Genomic DNA, 7143 nt, shown 5'->3' on the forward strand with positions numbered 1-7143 from the left:
GCTAAGGCCAGGACTCGAACTGCAGTCGGCCTTGTGGGAGTCCAGTGCCTTAACTAACCGCCATGCACTTGCTATCCCCCTCAAATAAAAATGAACTTTTTAGTATTTTCCCTTCCGCATTCTGAAATGAAACTTCTTTTGATTTGAAAGTATGTGTTTTGGTTGGATTAGTGGTCCATGCTCAGAAGTGTATGCATGGGAAGTTGGTCCCCAGTGTGATGGTGTTGGGAGGTGGTGAGGCCTAGCGGGCTGTGATTAGACCATGTGATTGGGTCATGGAGAAAATTTGCCTCCTGAATGGGTTAGTGAGACTCAGTGAGTTTAGCCTGGAGAGAAGGGGTTTGTTCTCAGGGAAGTGGAGTGTTCTAAAGGAAGATGGCTGCTCCAGGTTGCTCTCTGCACACACTTGCCATCCTCTCTGCTTCTGTCACCTGCCCTGTGACTTAGAACATCCTGATGCCAGCTCTGTGCTTTGGACTACCCAACCACCAGAATCCGCAGTCAAAAACTTCTGGTTTTTTTTATTTTTTATTTTTTTGGAAATCACCCAGTCTCAGATATTTCTGTTAGCATTTTTTTATTTTAATATTTTTTAGAAATCACCCAGTCTCAGATATTTCTGTTAGCAATGCCGTGATGGGCTTATGTAATATTACTCTCTTTCTTTTCCTCAAAAGAAGTCATCCATCTTGACGAACAGGAAAAGAAATAGTTAGAAATAGTTAACATAGACACTACCTTAAATGTTTAATATGAGGGACCAGTAGTTGGCATAATGGCTATGTCACTAGACTCCCATGTAGTCAACAGTGGTTCAAGTCCCAGACCTGGTGGCTTAAACTCAAGCAGGGCGCAAGTGCGTGCATGCCCAATATCCTGAGAAGAGAATGGAGGAGAAGAGATTGCAGCATGGCCATCTCCCTGGGGGGCGATTTCTCGCTATCTGTCTCTCTGTCTCCCTCTGTTTCTCTGGTGACCTATAGCAAAAATCTCTCTCTCAAAAACAAAAACAAAAATAAAAAATGTTTAATATGAGGTTTGTGTCCAGACTTTGAACCTGGGCCGGCTTCTTGATCTACTTCGAGTAACAGGCTGTGGTGAAGACAGCATCGTGTCAGTGCTGAGCTTGCCTTCAGGACGGTTTGACTGCCAAGTAAGGGTGCTGTAGTTCTCCACAGACACAGTTTCATGTTCCTGGTTTTAGTCACCCGTGGTCAGCTGCAGTCCAGAAGTATTACATGGAAATGTTCAGAAATAGACGACTTGTAAGTAGCATGAAGAGCTCGGTGCCTTTCTTGCTGCGATGCGGATGGTGCTTTTGAACAGCAGGTCTGCAGTGTATATGATGCCCCCTCTAGTCACACAGTCATGTCGGTTAGCAGGTGAAAGCACATAGAACACATCGAGGTCTCTAAGACGTTCATGGAAAAGGCATCTTATGAGGAGCACTTCTCATAGATTTCTACATCTTTGCACCACAATAAACCTGAACTTTTATTCCATTTTCCATGAACTTTTTGAAGTGCTCTTGTGTGGGATTCCACACCATGCACTGTTTCTGGCATGTACTTGGGGGTCTTGGTACACGTAACCCATGAATAAAGGGGTCCACTACACTATCTGTCCTACGAGAGGTGGAGAGGCCACATGGAGGATAAGAGTGCTCTGGCTGCCCCAGCAACAACAGTGGGGTGTGGGTCTTGGAGCCTGTGTGACTTCGTACCTGAAAGCAGCAATATGGGTGAGCCAGGGCACCCAGCAGAGAGACCACCCCAGAGCTCAAAGAATGATGAGAAATCAGAAATATTTGCATTCACTACATTTGGAAGTGGTTTGTTACAGTTTGTAGTTATATAGTAACAGTTATATAGTAACAGTCACATAGTAACAGTTCTATAGTAACAGTTATGTAATAACAGTTCTATAGTAACAGTCACAGTAACAGTTATGTAGTAACAGTTCTATAGTAACAGTCACATATTAACAGTCATATAGTAAGAGCCACAAAGTCACAGTTATACAGTAACAGTCACATAGTAACAGTCACATAGTAATAGATATATAGTAACAGTTATATGATAACAGTTATATAGTAACAGTCACATAGTAACAGTTACATAGCAATAGTTATATAATAACAGTCATATAGTAACAGTCTGTGGGAGGCTGTGCACCAGCGAATATTGCCAGTTTCTCAGAAAGCAAACAATTACACAATGCCAAAAGCCATGATTGGCTTCCCTTCAAAACCTGACCTTCGAAACCTTGCTCTGATTGGCCACTAGAATCCCTCAGATTTGCATATCTGGGACCTCATGATTGGTCCCAAAGCAACCAACCATAACCCACCGTTTACAACCAATCATGGCCCACTAGCATGTATATAACCATGATGCCTGGTCCACAGTAGCCAGAAGATGACCAGGAAGACAACACAGATTACCAGGAAGATGACACAGACGACCAGGAAGAAGACGATGACCAGGAAAGCCTGAAGAGCTGAAACACTGCACAGTCTCCAGACAACCCTGAAGACCCTGAAGAATTGTAACACTACATCATCCCCGGACGACCCTGAAGAGCTGTGACACCGTGTCGTCTCCATGCTGCTCACAATAGATGACGCGACCCTTAAGAGTTGTAACATTGCGTTGTCTCTGTGCTGTACCTTGCTGCCCACAATAAACACCTTGCTGCCCACAATAAACAGACGACACTGAAGACATTGTGTTGTCTCCGTGCTGTAAGACTACGTTGCTTATCCCGGCTCTCACGCCTTCACTCAGGAAACCTGTTCGACTGTTTCCCCCCCCCCCAGCAGGACAACAGTCACACACATGGTAACAGTTATATAGTAACAGTCACATAGTAACAGTTTTATAGTAATAGTCACATAGTAACAGTCATATAGTAATAGTTATATAGTAACAGTCATATACTAACAGTCACATAGTAACAATCACATAGTAACAGTTTTATAGCAATAGTCACATAGTAACAGCCACAGAGTAACAGTTATATAGTAACAGCCACAGAGTAACAATTACCTAGGAACAATGTGCTGAACATGTCAGGTCTCAATGTCCCAATATAATAAAGCCCTGATTCTGACATAATGAGGTAAAATGAATGACCCTAGACTATCACATGCATCATCATTTGCAAGATGACAACATTTCCTGTACCCCTGGATTTACACAGTGATCCTTAAATGATTGGACCTTTGATGCTGTGTAATTTCACTGGGGTATTTTGGTCACATGCACTTTCTTCACACACTCCCTCTCAGAGTGCTGTATGACTTATATGTATGTCTTGCATATTTTAAGTTATTATATAATATTGAATAATAAATTAGCATTTAAAACATTTTCATTTAATCATTTTGGCACCATTTGGGGACATGCCTTTCCCTTTTACAAACATTTCTTTCTTTCTTTGATGAGTGAGAGACACAGAGCGGGAGAGAGCAAGAGAGAGGCAGTGTTGCCAGCAGGGTCTAAGTGCTGTGATTCACCCAGACTCCAGCCAGTCCTGGATCATGAGCACATGTGTGCCTGGGACTCCCAGGGAGGTCTCTGGACCTGAGCCAGACACTTTGCCATGTCGGACTGCCGTGCAGACTGTCACAGTTTAGAAGGAATGGTCCCAAGAAGGTATCTCTTTAGCTGAATGAAAGCAATAGGATATTTTCAAGGTTAATTTTTGAACTAAATAGATTTTGCATTATGAAAATAATGAGACTTTTGTATTTAAAATAGAGGCTCTAATTGATAATGTGGCATTTGTGGGAGTTCTTGAATTAAAAAAAAAAAAAAAAAAAACCCAAGTGTATTTGTATCTGAAAACCACTACAGGGCCAGAAGGTATGCAATGGTAAAAGGCATTCACAGCAGGATCGTGTTGGAAGGTGGCTGTTTCCTGACTGGGCTTCCCTGAGGGTGCTGGGCCCATGTGTGCCCATGGTCCAGATGAGCCAATCTGGGAATGAGTTGCAGTGCTAATACTCTATGGGGGTGTTTTCTCTCTGTTTCTATATCTTTCACTCAGAGAATGAATAAATAAACTTAAATCAAAATGAAATATCATCAGTTGAAAAGTGTATAACTCTTAGCTCTTTTTTGTTCTATTTTGGAGAGGTTTTTGCTATACGGCACATGTGCTTGACAAACAGAGAGACAGAGAGACAGAAAGTGAGAAATCACCCCCCGGGGGGATGGCCACACCACAATCCCTTCTCCTCCATTCTCCTCTCGGGATCCTGGGCACAGACGCACACGGCCCCGGCATGAGTTTAAGCCACCAGGTCAGGGACTTGAACCGCTGTCGACTACATGGGAGTCCAGCGACATAGCCATTACTGCTGGTTCCACTACTAGTTCTTTTCAAGTTGTAGTATCAACCTACAGTTTAAATGACTTGTTACATATGCACATTGCAAAGTGGGAGGTAACATTTTTGAGATGTAAAATGGGTTGTGGTCACAGGCTCCACATTGTATGTAAACATACCCAGCAGCGCCATTTCAGAGTGCTCTTGTACAGAGACATTCAGGTGCTTTCCAGAAGAATTTCCCTGGGTTGGCATGCCGATGAGGTCAGAGCTCCCATCGAGTACGGGCTCCTGTCACTGAAGGAATAAAAAATCTAGCCCTTCATTTTTGTTGCCCAGGGAGAGGCTGAAGACAGCAAGAAACAAAGTTGCGGAAAACAAAAGGATGTTCAGTTAGAGAGAGCTGAGATTTGGGGGTGGAAGGGAGAGTGCTGAGGCCAGAACCACAGGCAGACTGGTCCCTGCCTTAGCAAACAGAGCTAGCAGCCAGCTTTCTGCAGTGGACGGGCGTTCTGAGAAATCAGTTGCCAGGTTCTGTATGAGACATCTCTTACCCAGGTCCCCACCTGATCTTCAAAGACTGAGCAGGATCCCGGTAGAAGAACCGAGCCTCCCAGAGAATGACTAGTAGGACAGTGTAAGAGGTGGGGTCTCCATCGAGTTCACAGACTGTTTTCTTAGTGTCAGTGTTCTCACCGGTTCCATCATCGAGAAAGCTCAATCCTGATCTGTGGACTTCACTCTATAGCTTTTATAGTTTACTGGATGGAAATGGATTCTTAGGAAAACAAGATGGCAGGGACCAGTAGTTGGTGTAATGGCTATGTCTCTGGACTCCCATGCAGTTGACCACGGTTTAAGTCCTGGACCGAGTGGGTTAAACTCAAGTTAGGTGCATGTGTGTGTGCGTGCCTAGGATCCCGAGAGGAGAATAGAGGAGAAAGGATTGCGGCGTGGCCATCCCCCATGGGGGTGATTTCTCCATTTCTGTCTCTCTGTCTCTATCTTTCTGGTAAGCGCACACGCCCTATAGAAAAACAAAACAAAACAAAACAAAACAAAACAAAACAAAAACAATAAAGCAAAACATAAACTCTTTAAAAAAAGAAAACAAGATGGCATTTTAATTCTAAAGTAAATAACAGTCATTTGAAACATTTGTTTTTGCATTTATCATTAACACTCTCTCCCTAATTATTGAGACTTTTCAAATGTATTGGTTTCCTATTGCTGCTAAAACCGATTGTCACAGACTGCCTGAAACAACAGAAATGTATTATCTTCCACTTTAGGAGGTCAGAAGTCCAAGATGGCTTTCACTGGCTAAAAGCATCCACCAGTGGGGCTGGATTCCTTCCGGAGGCTCCCGGGGGGTCTGTGTCCTCGCCTTGTGCAGCTTTGACCCCTGCCATCGTCAAAAGCAGCAACGTGGTGCCTTCAGGTCTCTCCCAGCTGCTTACATCTGCACCTCTTCCTTGACTGGCCCTCTCACAAGGACCCTGTGATTGTGCTGGACCCCTCTGCATAATTCAAGCTAGTCCCCACCTCAGTACTGTTGGTGTAAGCAACAGTTTTTATAGTTAAGGTGACATACCCGGACGTCCCGGGGGTAAGCAGTTGGGTTTCCTCGGGTAAGAGATGAGGACAGAAGGAAAGGAAGAGCTTTGTTACCTAAGCCGCACAAATTAGGTAGCAATATTATTTGTTTCATATTAGAACTTCCTGACCTTAATTTAGATCGGGTCCGGTGCCCACCAGGGCCTCCTAGCAAGTGTTTTCTAACAAGGCCGATTTCGTTCTGGGTGAGTTACATCAATGGGAGTGGCTGTGTGTGTGGCGTTGGTGTTTAGGGATGGGGCAGGGGGTAGGCCAACAGCTTCCTGGATAAGAGGATGTACTGGGGGCTGGATGACGGTTCATGGTAAAACTGGGCCAGCCAGTGCTGTCATGGTTAAGGACAAGGCTAGAGCCCACATGTGCGTGCACTCTGTAACGAATTAAACAACAGCAGGAAAAAACCTGATGCTCTGGGAGTCTGACCCAATGAGAGGGTGCTGAGTGTTTTCTGGAGACCTCCCTGAGTCCACCAGGCAGGCTGGGCCCAGGGCCCAGGGCCCAGGGAGGGTTGGCTGAGGCCGAGGACGGACTACTGTGTGGGGACTCTGTGAAGCCTCTCTCTGTCTCTCTCCCTCTCTCTCTGTCTCTCTCTCCCTCTATCTCTTTTCCTCTCTTACAGAAGAAACAAACTTTAAAAGAAGTACTAAAACTACATAAAAAATCTACGCTTATAGAAACATAAGTAACTCTATGGTTTGTTTAGTACTCTGTTATTTAAGAAAAATGTTTCTGCATAAGGGTCAACTTGGAAAACATGAAATGTTAACAGGCCTGATTTCACGGTAGGCAAAGAGAAGATAGCTTCATCAAGTTTTGTAAGTGGAAGACTGTTGTGCTGACAAGTGATATTGTCTGGCTATAGAGCGGAAGAATGCCACTGAAAATTTTGGCCCAGCTTTTTAGCTGCTGGGGCATTAACATAGGAACGTGTTCAAGAAGTAGCAATTTGAAAGTAATTGCTTATATTTTGCCTTAAAATGAGGTCTTTCTTTATAAATGCCAAATTTAAGTAGGACTTGGCTTATTCTCTGTTTTAACTAAATTGTTGATTTCATATGGCCAAATGGTGCAGAAAATTGTATTTTCATATAGAAGCGTTCTACTATAGATTCGTCACAACTCAATACTAGCTACTGATATTTCGTCCTCAGGTGGGATATTGGCGAATTCTTTTTTTTTTTTTTTTTTTTTTTT

The sequence above is a fragment of the Tupaia chinensis genome, unplaced genomic scaffold (assembly GCF_000334495.1).
Source record: "Tupaia chinensis unplaced genomic scaffold, TupChi_1.0 Scaffold145057_1, whole genome shotgun sequence".
NCBI classification, from domain to species: Eukaryota; Metazoa; Chordata; class Mammalia; order Scandentia; family Tupaiidae; genus Tupaia; species Tupaia belangeri.